The following is a 16706-nucleotide window of genomic DNA, read 5'->3' on the forward strand; positions in this document are numbered from 1 at the left end:
GACGCTCCAAGATTTTATGGTCGGCTTCAGAGCTAGACCCTCTCCTGTTAGGAGTTTTTCGAGCGTTTGAAGTTTTGCTGTACAATTATGTCATGCATGAACAAGGCTATCAGGGATGGCTCCAATGATCTGACAGCCACGTTTTCTGCAGGAACAAGGCTATCAGGGATGGCTCCAATGATCTGGCAGCCACGTTCACTGCAGGAGTACTTAAGATGTAAGTGCGCTCAATGTGTTCATTGTCAAGTCAAACTTCACGATGAAGACTACCAAATCTGTCTTGGCAGCATTAAGGGAAGGCGACTGGATGGTCTCTCTCGACCTTCAGGATGCATACTTCCACATCCCGATTCATCCAAACTTTCAACTACATCTGAGGTATGTGGAAGGGAAAGTAATGTACCAATGTCAAGCACTGTACTCCGACCTCATTCCTGCTCCTCTTGTTTTTACAAGGCCCTTGCAAAATGTAGCAAGCTTTCTACATTTTTTGAGGATTCAGAGCCTCCCTTTATTTTGACGACTGGCTAATCAGGGCGTCGTCATTATATCGCTGTCTGGAGAGCCTCTAATGGACATTAGACCTAACCAAGGAGCTAGGTCTCATAGTGAACGTAGAGAAGTCGTAACTTACAGTACCCCATCCCAGACTATTCTTTATTTGGGAATGGAGATACAGTGTCTGATTTTTCGGGCCTTTTCGTCTCCCGCAAGAATGGAACAAGCTCTGTTAAAAGTCCTTCACTTGCAAGAGAAAAACAGTTGCTCTGTAAGAGTTTGAATTAGCCTCACGGGAACTCTTTCATCGCTGGAGTAGTTTATCTCTCTGGGGAGACTCAACCTATGCCCTTTCCAATTTCACCTAAACCATTGGAACAAGGAGAAGGGCTTAGTGAGTATCTCTTTCCCAATCTCCAACTCAGTCTAGACATGTCTGACTTGGTGGGACAGCAACATCAGACTTCGAGAAGGTCTTTCTCTTGCGATCAAGAACCCAAACCATGTGTTGTTTTCAGATGCATCGGATTTGGGTTAGGGAGCTCCACTGGACAGTCTGGAATGCTCGGGTCTTTGATCCACGGATCAGAAGGAACTCCATTTAAGGCATGTAACATCTCTCCTTTGGCGAGGTTTGTGCAAGGAAAATGAATGTCTTGGCGGACGGCCTCAGCAGAAGAGGACAAGTCATCTCCATGGAGTGGACGTTGCATAAGACTGTGTGCGAGAAGCAATGGATGACATGGGGTCAACCCACCATAGATCTTTTTGCGACTCTCACTGACAAAGAGGCTCTCGACTTACTGCTTTCCAGTTCCAGATCCAGAGGCAGCCCACATAGACGCTTTCCTGCTGGACTGGTCTCACCTTGACGTTTATGCCTTTCCACCTTTCAAGATCCTAGACAAGGTGCTGCAGAAGTTCACCTCTCACGAAGGGACCAGGTTGACATTGGTTGCTCCACTCTGGCCTGCGAGAGAGTGGTTCACAGAGGTACTTCAATGGCTGGTAGATGTTCCAAGGAGTCTACCTTTAAGGATGGATCTCTTACGGCAGCTCCACGTAAGGAGTCTTCATCAAAGCCTCCCCGCGCTTCGTCTGACTGCCTTCAGACTATCGAAAGACTCTCAAGAGCTCGAGGATTTTCGAAGGAGGCAGCCAGAGCGATTGCGAGAGCTAGGAGAGCATCTACCATCAAGGTCTACCTGTCGAAGTGGGAAGTCTTTAGAGACTGGTGCAAGTCATCATCCATTTCCTCTTCCAGTACCTCTGTAGCCCAAATTGCAGACTTACTCCTACATCTGAGAAATGTTCGCTCCCTCTCAGCGCCCACTATTAAGGGCTACAGGTGCATGTTGGCGTCTGTGTTCAGACATAGAGGCTTAGATCTGTCCAATAATAAAGATCTCCAAGATCTCCTCAAGTCCTTCGAGACCTCTAAGGAACGTCGTATGGCAACTCCTGGATGGAACTTAGACGTGGTCCTAAGGTTCCTAATGTCCGACAGGTTTGAGCCATTACATTCAGCCTCCCTGAAGGATCTCACCCTCAAGACGCTTTTCTTAGTGTGCTTGGCTTCGGCTAAAAGGGTCAGTGAGATCCATGCCTTCAGTAGGAACATCGGCTTTTCTGCAGATAAAGCCACATGTTCACTTCAGCTTGGTTTCTTGGCCAAAAATGAACTGCCTTCTCGTCCTTGGCCTAAGTCGTTTGATATACCTTGCCTGTCAGAGATCGTAGGCAACGAGCTTGAAAGAGCACTGTGTCCAGTCAGAGCTCTTAAGTTTTTTTTAGCTCGTACAAAATCCTTACAAGGTGGATCTGAGGCCTTGTGGTGCTCAGTTAAGAAGCCATCATTGCCTATGTCTAAAAATGCTTTATCGTATTTTATTAGATTTTTAATCCGAGAGGCTCATTCTCATTTGAGTGAAAAAGATCGTTGCTTGCTTAAGGTCAAGACGCACGAAGTAAGAGCTATAGCAACTTCCGTGGCCTTTAAGCAAAACAGATCTCTACGAAGTATTATGGACGCGACCTTTTGGAGGAGCAAGTCGGTGTTCGCTTCATTTTACTTAAAAGACGTCCAGACTCTTTATGAGGACTGCTACACACTGGGTCCATTCATTGCAGCGAGTGCAGTAGTGGGTGAGGGTTCTACCACTACATTCCCTTAATTCCAATATCCTTTTAATCTTCTCTTGAAATGTTTTTAATTGGGTTGTACGGAAGGCTAAGAAGCCTTTCGCATCCTTTTTGATTTGGCGGGTGGTCAAATGTCATTTCTTGAGAGCTCCCAGATTAAGGGTTTTGATGAGGTCCTGTTGTATGGGTTGTCGCCCTGGATACTTCAGCTCCTGGGAGTCTTTCAGCATCCTAAGAGGATGGCTGGGCTTCGTGAGGAAAGCGGACTAACAAGGCAGAGTAATCGTCAGAGTCAGCTTCCTTACCAGGTACTTATATTTATTTGGGTTTTGTTATGATATAACTGTCAAAAACTCTAAGCATATACGCCTATATTGTATTAATACTGGTCTCTACCCACCACCATGGGTGTGAATCAGCTATTATATATTCACCGGCTAAGTTTAATATTTAAAAATGATATTTTGATTATAAAATAAATTTTTGAATATACTTACCCGGTGAATATATAAATTATAGGCCCTCCCTTCCTCCCCGATAGAGACCCAGCGGAATGAGAAGAACTGAGGCTTTTTACATGTATATGCGGTATCTGGCCGATAGTCGGCGCTGGTGGGCACACCCGCAACCTTCATGGCGATCGCTCGCGAGTTTTTGGAATCTGTCGAGCCGTCGGAGACGTCAGCTATTATATATTCACCGGGTAAGTATATTCAAAAATTTATTTTATAATCAAAATATCATATTTTCAAACTATTTTACAATCACATACATTCATTTACATACCCTTGCAACTTTGTGTTCATCAATAATCTTGAAACTGACCTTAATACCAATTTATACAACCGGTACCATATCCACATTTTACATAGTGGAAGCATTAAGAAAAATACTCTAGCTTAATATCGATCAAAATCAATGAAGTTAATTAGTACATAAAATTCTCAATCAAAATGAACATAACACGATATTAGACATTTCTCAGATTCGATAAGATTAATACAAAATTATATATTCCTTGATCTCAGTAAGATTAATACTGAATTATATATTCCTCGATATCAGTAAACTTAATACAGGCAATGGTCAAAAAGTCACTTGTGCTTTTAAAACCTTGCAACTTTTGCATTTCAAATGTGAATATTTATTTCGCAGTCCAGTATGGCTCCCACAATATTACCGTTGACCACAGTAAAGTACGTTACAATGGTAAATGTAAGTCTTATTAACTTAAATGGCCAGAATAACAAAAGCATCAAAACTTTTTGGTATATCCCTGCCATGCCCAGCATTTCACGGTTATTCATTATAATTCTGAAGACATTGGTAAATCTCTCGTGTAGTTTCTGATGGTTTCCAGATATTTAGTGCACACACCATTTGGTCTACTTAGAAATGAATTAGCACTGGTTTCTCTCTTACACTTATTTCAGTGCAATGTAAGTCACTTGCCCCGACATCAAATCAGCCTAATTAACATCTAACATCTCTGTTATGCAAACACTGTAAATATACCACTCATTTAGGGTATATAGAACTCCAACCCAGCTGTAAAGGAAGACAGAATTAGTAGAAACAAGAAAATAAGTGTTTTTAGTGCTCGCAAGAGAATATTTTTGGAAAATATCTTTGAGGGAGGATTTACAGCAATAGCTTTTGCATTCCATTAAAGGCTGCAATCTATATCCACACATGGGTTGGAGAATACAGTATTTAAATTGTAGTTGGCCTTCCTACTGATAATCTCCAGCACTTATTTTACCAGATCTAAGCAATAAGCTAAACTAAGTGTGTACAACACTAAAGATAGTCCATCTTTGGAGGCACAACCCAGCTTCCTAAGTTAAGTTAGGTTAGTAAGCAACTCTGTAATATCACTGCCTATGGTTAGTTATCTTTCCCTTAACTTAGATCAGGTTAGGATATACTGTGTGTTAACCTTGTAACCCTAGATTTGATTGTATCAACAAAGTAAGCCTCTAATGTATTTCTATTATATTGACAGCAAAATATTACAGTAATTCAATTACATGTAATAATTATTTTGTTTTTCATAGTAGCTTTAATTTTAATCCATAACGGAAACTGAAAAGATGTACTGTTAAAATTAGACCAAGTTTGATTTCATTCGAACCTGAAACAGTTTTCTGACTGCTTACCCTGTGGTTATTGTTTTGCTTACAAAAACCAATTTTTTTTGGGGGGGGGTATTTTACTATGTGGTATATGAGCTATCTATACCCTTACAGGACATAATGTTAGCCTTTTAATATGACAACATTTTTCTTCTTTTCCAGTTAAAAGGATCGCTGTCTAAAGATGTCATCTCAGCTGGAATGCAGCTTACAAAAGTGGGCTTTAGATCTCTCACAAAGGCATAAGTTGTTTAACCACACTCATCAGCTCACTCCTGAGCATTTCTCCAAGTATGTGTACTAGTGTATACTTATAAGTGATTGATAACTGAACAATGTACTTTTGAGTGATTCAAAAGTGAACTCATCATTTTTCAATATTAAACTTAGCCAGTGATCATATAGCTGTCAGCTCTGCTGCCCGACAGAAAAACCTAAGGACAAAATACGCCAGCGATCGCTATACAGGTGGGGGTGTACATCAACAGCGCCATCTGTCGAGCAGGTACTCAAGTACTCCATGTCATCACAGAACAAATTTTCTCTCTGTCGTGCCACTGGCAAGACCTACTAAAATACGCTGTTACTAACTGGATTTGTTTTCACAACTATTTGGTGAAGTACACTATTCTAGTTTTGAGCTTTCGCTATGCAGGGGTTTTATCTTCATCTCAAAACTTGAACTCGTTTTGGATAGATTTAATTATGGTGACTAAGAGAGTATGGACTCTCTTTCACTTTTAAATGGCCGACCCTTCCCTTAGACGGAAGTGTGTTTAGGTTTTTAGTAATTTTGCTTAACACGTTATAGATCTATATATTTTATATCTCTCCGCCTTTATTAGGCCTCTTCGATTAACTTTCCATTTATTATAAACATATAAAAAGAAATTTTTATGTTTTGTTTATTTGCGACCTTTCCTGATAGTAGGCGGTCCTAACTTGGAACCGAAGTTAATCAACGTTGAGTCCGTTATATCGTATTTAGCCTTTAAAGAATTTAAAACTTTTTAAATTTAATGTTTTATGAAAGAATTTCTTTGATAGTCTTCGTACTGTTTTCAAAGATGAACTAACGTTTAGTTTTTTTAGACTACGCAGTTGTTGACGTTCAGGACGTTCAACATGCGCTCTATCGTTACGATAGAGAGAGAGTGTATCACGGTTTCACTTTGCAGTAAGAGTAAATCGATTCTGACGTTTCGTTCATTCTTTCTTAACTTAAATGGTTTAAATTCTAAATTAAAGGAACTTTTTATTTGGAAAACCTTTCAGTTTTTTCCTTTAGCCATATAACATGTTTTTTTGACGATATATAATTGGGCTCTTCTCTCAGGTGCGAAATCAAGAGAGAAAGAGAGAGAGAGATAGAGACGGAGGGAGAGAGAGGAGAAAAAACGTTCCGTTCAAGCTTGTAACGTTGTTCTCGTGTCACTCTCCTCCCTAGTCGCTGTACGGGGAAGAAGGTAAAACGTTTCTAGGGTTTTATTCTTGTCCCCAGGCTATGTGCGGTGAGAGATTGTAAACGTAGTTTAATTGAACTAGTGTTTAGTCTCTTTCCCAGCCACTGAATTCTTTATCTTTATATGTTTTCTGTTTTTGCTAGTATTAATGAGCTGCATTATACGACTGTTTTCGCAATTACTACCTTTTAATGAAGGGTAGAATTGCGTGTTTCAGGTAGAAATCAGTAAAAGTTTCGATTTCAGTGAAATAAGTGCAAAACAGAAAATCGAAGTGATAAAGTGATATGCGCAAAGTGTTACAGTGTTGCGTCCGAGGGTTCGTCTGTTCGTGCCTGTCGTTCACCTAGTCCGGGACCTCTTGCAAGCTCCCAAGCCCAGGGGAGAAGTAATGTCGAACGACTTATGGGTTTGTCAGGCCTTGATCAACGAACAGACGTTTCCCTCCGTGGTTTCGGGCGTATCTACCCAAGATCGCCCCACCCACACAAAGACGAGAGAGCCCATTTACTTCTCGTCTGCGGAAGAGGTTTCTCGTAAGAAACCATGGACCAAGGTCTCGCAGCTTATTAAGTGCAAGTCGGTCCCTTCCGCGCAAGTCCAACGGCCCAGTTGTAGCCACTGGGTCAGTTCGGACTCGCTGCAGTCTTCCGACGACTGCTCACCTCCTTAGAGAGGCAAAGCGGTACCGCAACAGGCAGTAACTCCGTCTGTTGCCGCACCAGCTGTTGTAGACCCTAAGTGGTCTTTGCTGCAGTCTATGCAGACTCAGTTAGCTGCTGTTATGCAGGAGTATCGTGCGGAGAAGGTTGACGCTGCACCCGTTAGCCTACAACCTACCACGGTTGTGCGCCCAGCAGACGCTGAGGCTGCCTGCTCCCACACTCCAGCTGTGAGAGCTCCTCCACCCATGCGCAGTCGACCCTGCCAGACGCATGCTGACGTTCACAGACGCACGGAACCCTCCGTTGATGTTCGTGTGCTACCACAACAACAGGAGGGTGGAGTTAAGCTGCCGTGTTTTGACGCGGTGCGTCAACCTCCGCATTCTAGAGTTGTTTTGACTGCTCAGTATAGACAGTCAAAGTAGTCTCGAGTGAACACTGTATGTCCTCACGCTCCCGTTGTGGTTGACAGTTCAGTTGTTGACAGTTCACAGTCTATCAAGCAGTTACATGACGTTGCCTTCTGGTCTGCTACTAATGCACCAGTGCTGTACAGTATGTCCTCACGCACCTGTTGTGGTTGACAGTTCAGGTTTTGACAGTTCACAGACTGTCAAGCAGTTACATGACGTTGCCTTCTGGTCTGCTACTAATGCACCAGTGCTGTATGTCCTCACGCACCTGTTGTGGTTGACAGTTCAGTTTTTGACAGTTCACAGACTGTCAAGCAGTTACATAACGTTGCCTTCTGGTCTGCTGCTAATGCACCAGTGAGACCCTCACTGAGATAACCTAGCTTTTCTTGGACAAGGTTCCTGTAGATGAGAAAGTGCTGTTCTCCCTCCTACTGATATTCCTTTGAGGACTCTGTCATTTGGAGACGAGCCTTAAGCTGCTTAGCCTCCTATGGACTTTAATTAAATCATGATGATTTTTTAAGGATCTTCGTCCGGATCTTGTAACTGCTGCTCCTCGTTCGCCTAACGTCAGAACTTACACTAGGCCTAGCTACTTCGAAGCCGTTGTTGTTAAGCTAGTGCTCTCTCGCTCTCCTAGAGAGCGTTACGTTGGCTAGGCGACTGGTTTTTGCACCAGGAGGAGTTTTAGGGATACAGCCTTTGATTTCCCTTCTTTTAAACTGGCTTATAGAGCGAGAGTCTGATAGGACACGAGAGAAGTTCTCGGCTTGGGAGTTCATGCCTCTGCCCAGATAGACTTCTCAATTCTGGTAGACTCGCCCTGGCGCCTAGCCAGGAGACGCTCCAAGTTGTTTACAGGTCAACTTCTCAACTTTTGTGAGCCTTTGAAGTTTTGCTGTACTATTATGTCACACATAACAAGGCTTCCAGGGATGGTAAATGGTTCCGCCTCAGTCGCTAACCCCGTCTGTTGCCACACCTGCTCCCGTAGACCCTAAATAGGCTTTGCTGCAAGACATGCAGTCCAAGCTTGTGTCCTTGATAGAGGACTTTAATACGGAGAAGAACCTCCTGGCCAACAACCTTCCAACCGGTGGGTTGTGCGCCCTGTTGACGCTGAGGTATCCTACTCGCGTCTGCCAGTTGAGGTGGTTCCTCCACCGATGCGACCCAGTGTGGGTTGCCAGTCGCACGTTGACGTTAAGCGACGCTCGGAGGTGGTTGTTGACGTTCAGTGTCACTAGGAAGACGTTCAACAACCAGCAGAGGTGACTTGTTGTGACGCAGTGCGTCAACCTCAGCAACCCGGTAGGGTGTTGACTGCACAACCCAGACAGTCTAGACAGTTTCGGGTTGACGCTGTACTTCCTCGCGCACCCATGGTTGTTGACAGTTCACAGACTGTGCAGCAGTGCCATGATATTGCGTCCGGCTCCGTCACGCATCCACCAGTGCGACCGGATTCAGCGAGTCAGACGTTGCCCACTCCGTTGCCGTTTCCTCATCAGTTTCGGATGAGGAACCCTCTGATGAGGACGTTGCTGAACAAGACGATCAACCCCCAACCCTGTTATCCATCCAGAAGATGCTGAAGAAGGAACGCTGCCCAGTCAGGCTGTGGATGAGTCTGGTAGGGACCCTGTCATCCGTGGATCAATTTGTGTCACTAGGAAGACTACACCTCCGTCCTCTTCTATACCATCTAGCTTTTCACTGGAAAAAGGACAAGACGCTAGAAGCGGTCTCGATCCCGGTTTCCGGAAAGATAAAGTCTGGTCTGACTTGGTGAAAGGACTATATCAACCTTAGAGAGGGTCTTCCCCTGACTGTTCAGACTCCCAACCACGTTCTCTTCTCGGACGCATCGGACGTAGGCTGGGGTGCGACATTAGACGGTAGGGAATGCTCGGGATTATGGAACTCGAGTCAAAGGACAATGCATTTCACTGCAAGAAGCTACTGGCAGTACGTCTGACCTGGAAAAGCTTCAGGTCTCTCCTTCAAGGCAAAGTGGTGGAGGTGAACTCGGACAACACCACGGCTTTGGCGTACATCTCCAAGCAAGGAGGGACCTACTCTCTGACATGGTACGAGATCGCAAGGGACCTCCTCACCTGGTGAAAAGGTCTAGACATTTCATTAGTAACGAGGTTCATCCAAGGCAACTTGAATGTCATGGCAGATTGTCTCAGTCGGAAGGGACAAATAATTCCAACAGAATGGACCCTCCACAAGGATGTTTGCAAGAGACTTTGGGCCACCTGGGGCCAGCCAACCATAGATCTCTTCGCAACCTCGATGACCAAGAGGCTCCCAATATTTTGCTCACCAATCCCGGACCCAACAGCAGTTCATATAGATGCCTTTCTACTAGATTGGTCACATCTAGATCTATATGCATTCCCTCCGTTCAAGATTGTCAACAAGGTACTGCAGAAGTTCGCCTCTCACGAAGGGACAAGGTTGACTCTAGTTGCTTCCCTCTGGCCCGCGAGAGAATGGCTCACCGAGGTACTTCGATGGCTAGTAGACGTTCCCAGAACGCTTCCCCTAAGGGTGGATCTTCTACGTCAGCCACGCGTAAAGAAGGTACACCAAGGCCTCCACGCTCTTCGTCTGACTGCCTTCAGACTATCGAAAGACTCTCGAGAGCTAGAGGCTTTTCGAAGGAGGCAACCAGAGCGATTGCTAGAGCAAGGAGAACATCCACCCTTAGAGTCTACCAATCGAAGTGGGAAATCTTCCGAAACTGGTGCAAGTCAGTATCCGTATCCTCGACCAGTACCTCTGTAACTCAAATAGCTGACTTTCTCTTATATCTGAGGAAAGAAAGATCTCTTTCAGCTCCCAATATCAAGGGTTACAGAAGCATGTTGGCATCAGTCTTCCGTCACAGAGGCTTAGATCTTTCCAACAATAAAGATCTACAGGACCTCCTTAAGTCTTTTGAGACCACGAAGGAGCGTCGTTTGGTTACACCTGATTGGAATTTAGACGTGGTACTAAGATTCCTTATGTCAGACAGGTTCGAACCGCTACAATCAGCCTCCCTGAAAGATCTCACCTTTAAGACTCTTTTCCTGATATGCTTAGCCACAGCTAAAAGAGTCAGTGAGATTCATACCTTCAGCAAGAACATCGGATTCTCATCCGAAACGGCTACATGTTCTACAACTTGGTTTTCTAGCCAAACACGAGCTGCCTTCTCGGCCTTGACCAATATCGTTCGATATTCCAAACTTATCGTATGGTTGGAAATGAACTAGAAAGAGTCTTATGTCCTGTAAGAGCTCTTAAGTTCTGTTTAAAACCTTTACGAGGCCCGTCTGAAGCTTTATGGTTTTCAGTTAAGAATACATCTTTGCCTATGTCAAAGAATGCTTTATCCTATTTTATCAGACTTTTAATACGAGAAGCTCATTCCCATCTGAATGAGGAAGACCAAGCTTTGCTGAAGGTAAGGACACACGAAGTTAGAGCTGTCGCAACTTCCGTGGCCTTTAAACAAATTAGATCTCTGCAAAGTATATTCGACGCAACCTATTGGAAAAGCAAATCAGTGTTCGCGTCTTTTTATCTTAAGAATGTCCAGTCTCTTTACGAGAACTGCTACACTCTGGGACCATTCGTAGCAACGAGTGCAGTAGTGGGTGAGGGCTCAACCACTACAATTCCCTAATTCCATAACCTTTTTTAATCTTTCTCTTAAAATGTTTTATTATTGTTTTTGGGTTGTCCGGAAGGCTAAGAAGCCTTTCGCATCCTACTTGATTTGGCGGGTGGTCAAAGTCATTTCTTGAGAAGCGCCTAGATTAGAGGTTTTGATGAGGTCCTTTAGTATGGGTTGCAACCCTTCATACTTCAGCTCCTAGGAGTCGCTCAGCATCCTATGAGGATCGCGAGGCTCAGTAAGGAAGACGTACTTAAAAAGGCAGAGTAATTGTTCAAGTCGACTTCCTTACCAGGTACTTATTTATTTTATGTTTGTTATTTTGAATAACTGCTAAAATGAAATACAAAATACTTAGCTCATAATAATGTCAACATGTAATGCTGGTCTCTACCCACCCCCCTGGGTGTGAATCAGCTATATGATCACCGGCTAAGTTTAATATTGAAAAATGTTATTTTCAATATTAAACTTACCCGATGATCATATAGCTGTCAGCTCTGCTGCCCGACAGAAAAAACCTACGGGCGGAATACGCCAGCGATCGCTATACAGGTGGGGGTGTACATCAACAGCGCCATCTGTCAAGTAGGTACTCAAGTACTCGATGTCAACAAGAACCAATTTTCTCTCTGTCGTGCCAATGGCAAGACCTACTAAATACGCCGTCCCTAACTGGATTTGTTTTCACAACGATTTGGTGAAGTACACTATTCCAGTTTTGAGCTTTCGCTATGCAGGGGTTTTATCTTCATTTCAAAACTTGAACTCGTTTTGGATAGATTTAATTATGTGACGAAGAGAGTATGGACTCTCTTTCACTTTTAAATGGCCGACCCTTCCCTTAGACGGAAGTGTGTTTAGGTTTTTGGTAATTTTGCTTAACAAGTTACAGATCTATTTATTTTATATCTCTCCGCCTTTTTAGGCCTCTTCGATTAACTTTCCATTTATTATAAACTTATAAAAAATTAATTTTTATGTTTGTTTATATGCGACCTTTCCTAATAGTAGGCGGTCCTTACTTGGAACCGAAGTTAATTAACATTGAGCCCATCATATCGTATTTAACGTTTTAAGAATTTAATACTTTTTTAATTTTAATGTTTTATGAAAGAATTTCTTTGATAGTCTCGTACTGTTTTCAAAGATGAACTAACGTTTAGTTTTTTAGTCTCCGCAGTTGTTGACGTTCAGAACGTTCAACATGCGCTCTATCGTTACGATAGAGAGAGAGTGTATCACGGTTTCACGTTGCAGTAAGAGTAAACCGATTCTAGCGTTTCGTTCATTCTTTCTTAGCTTAAATGGTTTAAATTCTAAATAAAGGAACTTTTTATTTGGGAAACCTTTCAGTTTTTTCCTTTTAGCAAATAACATGTTTTAACGATATATAATTGGGCTCTTCTCTCAGGTGCTAAGTCAAGAGAGAAGAGAGAGAGAGATAGAGACGGAGGGAGAGAGAGGAGAATAAACGTTTCGTTCAAGCGGGTAACGTTGTTCTCATTTTTTACTCTTCTCCCTAGTCGCTGTAGGGGAAGAAGGTAAAACGTTTCTAGAGTTTTATTCTTGTTCCCAGGCTTTATGCGGTGAGAGATTGTAAACGTAGTTTATTTGATCTAGTGTTTAGTCTCTTTTCCAGCCACTGAATTCGTTTTTTACTCTTCTCCCTAGTCGCTGTAGGGGAAGAAGGTAAAACGTTTTTAGAGTTTTATTCTTGTTCCCAGGCTTTATGCGGTGAGAGATTGTAAACGTAGTTTATTTGATCTAGTGTTTAGTCTCTTTTCCAGCCACTGAATTCTTTATCTTTATTTATGTTTTTCTGTTGCATTGTAAAACTGTTTTCGCAATTACTACCTTTTAATGAAGGATAGGATTGCGTGTTTCAGGTAGAAATCAGTTAAAGTTTCGATTTCAGTGAAATAAGTGCAAACAGAAAATCAAAAGTGATAAAGTGATATGCGCAAAGTGTTACAGTGTTGCGTCCGAGGGTTCGTCTGTTCGTGCCAGTTGTTCACCTAGTCCGGGACCTCTTACAAGCTCCCAAGCCCAGGGGAGAAGTAATGTCGAACGACTTATGGGTTCCACAGGCCTTGATCGACGAACAGACGTTTTTCCCTCCGTGGTTTCGGGCGTATCTACACACGTTGCCGACGTGAGATCGCCCCACCCACACAAAGACGAGAGAGCCCATTTATTCCTCGTCTGCGGAAGAGGTTTCTCGTAGAAACCATGGACCAAATCTTGCAGCTTTTAAGTGCAAGTCGGTCCCTTCCGCGCAAGTCCAACGGCCTAGGTGTAGCCACTGGGTCAGTTCGGACTCGCTGCAGTCATCCGACGACTGCACACCTCCCAAGAGAGGCAAGGTGGTACCGCAACAGGCAGTAGCTCCGTCTGTTGCCGCACCAGCTGTTTTAGACCCTCAGTCACAACGGACAGTAGCTCCGTTTGTTGCCGTTTTTTGTAGACCCTAAGTGGTCTTTACTGCAGTCTATGCAGACTCAGTTAGCTGCGGTTATGCAGGAGTTTCGTGCGGAGAAGGTTTACACTGCTCTCGTTAGCCTACAACCTGCCACGGTTGTGCGCCCAGCTCACGCTGAGGCTGCCTGCTCCCACACTCCGGCTGCGGAGAGCTCCACCTCCGATGCGCAATCGACCCTGCCAGACGCATGTTAACGTTAGCCGACGTGCGGCTCCCTCCGTTAACATGCGTGAGCTACCGCATCAGCAGTGGGAAGGTGGAGTCAAGCTGCCGTGTTTTGACGCGATGCGTTAGTTTCCGCAACCCACGGCAGTCCCTACCACGCACCACCACTCCGCTTTGGTTGTTGCCTGCTCCCACACTCCGACTGCGGAGAAGGTTGACGATGCACCCGTTTGCCTACAACCTGCCACGGTTGTGCGCCCAGCATGGCTGCCTGCTCCCACACTCTTGTTGTGAGAGCTCCTCCACCCATGCGCAGTCGACCCTGCCAGACGCATGCTGACTCCCACAGACACACGGAGCACTCCGTTGCCGTGCGTGAGCTACCACAAGCTGCCGTGTTTTGACACGGTGTGTCAGCCTCCGCAACCCACTGTGGTTACCGCCACTCGCCCGCAGCAGACTAGTCAGTCAGGAGTTGAGGCTTCCCCACACAGCTTTGGTTGTTGCCAGCTCACAGACTGTCAAGCAGTTACATGACGTTGCCTTCTGGTCTGCTACTAATGCACCAGTGCTGTATGTCCTCACGCACCTGTTGTGGTTGACAGTTCAGTTTTTGACAGTTCACAGACTGTCAAGCACTTACATAACGTTGCCTTCTGGTCTGCTGCTTATGCACCAGTGAGACCCTCACTGAGATAACCTAGCTTTTCTCGGACATGGTTCCTGTAGATGAGAAAGTGCTGTTCTCCCTCCTTCTGATATTCCTTTGAGGACTCTGTCATTTGGAGAGGAGCCTTAAGCTGCTTAGCCTCCTATGGACTTTAATTAAAGCATAACAAGGCTTCCAGGGATGGTAAATGGTTCCGCTTCAGTCGCTAACCCCGTCTGTTGCCACACCTGCTCCCATAGACCCTAATGGGCTTTGTTGCAAGACATGCAGTCCAAGCTTGTGTCCTTGATAGAGGATTTTTTACGGAGAAGAACCTTCTAGCCAACAACCTTCCTACCGGTTGGTTGTACGCCCTGTTGACGCTGAGGTATCCTACTCACGTCCGCCAGTTCAGATGGTTCTTCCACCGGTGCGACCCAGTGTGGGTTGCCAGTCGCACGTTGACGTTAAGCGACTCTCGGAGGTGGTTGTGGACGTTCAGTGTGTCACTAGGAAGACGTTCAACAACCAGCAGAGGTGACTTGTTGTGACGCAGTGCGGCAACCTCAGCAACCCGGTAGGGGGTTGACTGCACAACCCAGACAGTCTAGACAGTTTCGGGTTGACGCTGTACTTCCTCGCGTCCCCATGGTTGACAGTTCACAGACTGTGCAGCAGTACCATGATTTTGTGTCCGGCTCCGTCACGCATCCACCAGTGCGACCGGATTCAGCGAGTCAGACGTTGCCCACTCCGTTGCCGTTTCTTCATCAGTTTCGGATGAGGAACCCTCTGATGAGGACGTTGCTGAACAAGACGATCAACCCCCAGCCCTGTTATCCATCCAGAAGATGCTGAAGAAGGAACACTGCCCTGTCAGGCTGTGGATGAGTCTGGTTAGGACACTGTCATCCGTGGTTCAATTTGTGTCACTTGGAAGACTACACCTCCGTCCTCTTCTGTATCATCTAGCTTTTCACTGGAAAAGGACAAGACGCTAGAAGCGGTCTCGATCCCGGTTTCCGGAAAAATAAAGTCTGGTCTGACTTGGTGAAAGGACTTTATCAACCTTTGAAAGGGTCTTCCCCTGACTGTTCAGACTCCCAACCACGTTCTCTTCTCGGACGCATCGGACGTAGGCTGGGGTGCGACATTAGGCGGTAGGGAATGCTCGGGATTATGGAACTCGAGTCAAAGGACAATGCATTTCAACTGCAAGAAGCTTCTGGCAGTACGTCTGACCTGGAAAAGCTTCAGGTCTCTCCTTCAAGGCAAAGTGGTGGAGGTGAACACGGTCAACTCCCTGCTTTGACGTACATCTCCAAGCAAGGAGGGCCTACTCTCTGACATGGTACGAGTTCGCAAGTGACCTCCTCTCCTGTTCAACAGGTCTAGACTTTTCACTAGTAACGAGGTTCATCCAAGGCAACTTGAATGTCATAGCAGATTGTCTCAGTAGGAAGGGACAAATAATTCCAACATATTGGACCCTCCACAAGGATGTATGCAAGAGACTTTGGGCCACCTGGGGCCTGCCAACCATAGATCTCTTCGCAACCTCGATGACCAAGAGGCTCCCAATACTTTGCTCACCTATCCCGGACCCAGCAGTAGTTCATATAGATGCCTTTCTACTAGATTGGTCTCATCTAGATCTATATGCATTCCCTCCGTTCTAGATTGTCAACAAGGTACTGCAGAAGTTCGCCTCTCACGAAGGGACAAAGTTGACGCTAGTTGCTTCCCTCTGGCCCGCGAGAGAATAACTTACCGAGGTACTTCGATGGCTAGTAGACGTTCCCAGAACACTTCCCCTAAGGGTGGACCTGCTACGTCTGCCACGCGTAAAGAAGGTACTCCAAGGCCTCCACGCTCTTCGTCTGACTGCCTTCAGAATATCGAAAGACTCTCGAGAACTAGAGGTTTTTCGAAGGAGGCAACCAGAGCGATTGCTAGAGCAAGGAGAACATCCACCCTTAGAGTCTACCAATAGAAGTGGGAAATCTTCCGAAACTGGTGCAAGTCAGTATCCGTATCCTCAACCAGTACCTCTGTAACTCAAATAGCTGACTTCCTCTTATATCTGAGGAAAGAACGATCTCTTTCAGCTCCCACTATCAAGGGTTACAGAAGCATGTTGGCATCAGTCTTCCGTCACAGAGGCTTAGATCTTTCCTACAATAAAGATCTACGGGACCTCCTTAAGTCTTTTGAGACCACGAAGGAGCGTCGTTTGGTTACACCTGGTTGGAATATAGACGTGGTTCTAAGATTCCTTATGTCAGACAGGTTCGAACCACTTCAATCAGCCTCCCTGAAAGATCTCACCTTTAAGACTCTTTTCCTGATATGCTTAACCACAGCTAAAAGAGTCAGTGAGATTCATGCCTTCAGCAAGAACATCGGATTCTCATCCGA

This window comes from Palaemon carinicauda, chromosome 12 (assembly GCF_036898095.1).
Source record: "Palaemon carinicauda isolate YSFRI2023 chromosome 12, ASM3689809v2, whole genome shotgun sequence".
NCBI classification, from domain to species: domain Eukaryota; kingdom Metazoa; phylum Arthropoda; class Malacostraca; order Decapoda; family Palaemonidae; genus Palaemon; species Palaemon carinicauda.